Source organism: Chrysochloris asiatica, unplaced genomic scaffold, assembly GCF_000296735.1.
Source record: "Chrysochloris asiatica unplaced genomic scaffold, ChrAsi1.0 scaffold00041, whole genome shotgun sequence".
Lineage (NCBI taxonomy): Eukaryota > Metazoa > Chordata > Mammalia > Afrosoricida > Chrysochloridae > Chrysochloris > Chrysochloris asiatica.
Genome location: NW_006408559.1, coordinates 12258237 through 12259624, shown reverse-complemented (window position 1 = coordinate 12259624; position 1388 = coordinate 12258237).

The following is a 1388-nucleotide window of genomic DNA, read 5'->3' as shown; positions in this document are numbered from 1 at the left end:
AAGTATGGTGAAAGAATACAACCTTGTCGCACACTTTTCTTAATTTTAAACCATTCAGTGTTCCCATGTTCTGTTCAAACAACTGTCCAGGTACAGATTCCTCATGAACACAATTAATACAGTAAGGCCTGTCATTTTCTGATGGGGCACAACTCAAAAGTAAGAGAAATAGCTGTAAACATCCATTGAAAATTAGGACATGGAATGTACGAAGTATGAATCTGGGAAAATTGGAAGTTGTCAAAAATGAAATGGAACGCATAAACATCATTAGTGAGCTGAAATGGAACGGTATTGGCCATTTTGAATCTGATGACCACATGGTTTACTATGCTGGGAATGACAAATTGAAGAGGAATGGTGTTGCATACACTGTCAAAAAAAAAAAACATATCCAGATCAGTCATGAAGTACAACGCTGTCTGTGATAGGATAATATCCATGTGCCTACAGGGAAGCTCAGTTAATACCACTACTATTCAAATTTACACAGCAACCACTAAAGCCAGTGAGGATGAACTAGAAGAATTCTACCAACTTCTTCAATCTGAAATTGATCAAGCATGCAATCAAGATGTATTGATCATTACTAGTGATTGGAAAGCAAAGGTCGGGAGCAAAGAGGAAGGACCAATAGTTGGAAAATAAGGCCTTGGTGATAGAAATGATGCTGGAGAATGCATGATAGAATTCTGCAAAATCAATGGTTTGTTCATTTCAAGTAACTTCTTTAGACACCATAAGAGACGACTATACACATGGACCTCACCAGATGGAATACATAGAAACCAAATGGACTGCAGCTGCGGAAAAAGACGATGACAAAGCTCCATATCATTAGTGAAAACAAGGCCAGGGACAGACTGTGGAACAGACCATCAATTACTCATATGCATATTCAAACTGAAGCTGAAGAAAATGAAAACAAGCCCACAAGAGCCAAAATATGTCCTTGAATATGTTGTTGTTGTTGTTAAGTGCCGTCGAGTTGGTTCCAACCCATAGCGACCCTGAAGAGGATTTCCGAGGCTATAAATCTTTACAGGAGCAGAAAGCCTCATCTTTCTCCCACAGAGCAGCTGGTAGTTTCGAACTGCTGACCTTGCAGTTCACAGCCCAATTCGTAACCACCACGCTACCATATCCCATCTGAATTTAAAGATCATCTGAAGAACAGATTTGATATATTAAACAGTAAAGACCGAAGACCAGAAGAATTGTGGGATGACATCAAGAACATTATAGATGAAGAAAGTAAAAAGTTATTAAGAAGACAAGAAAGAAGGAAAAGGTCAAAATGGATGTCAGAAGAGAGACTGAAACTTGCTCTCCAACGTAGAGATGCTAAAGCAAATGGAATAAATGAGGAGGTCCAAGAGCTGAGCAGA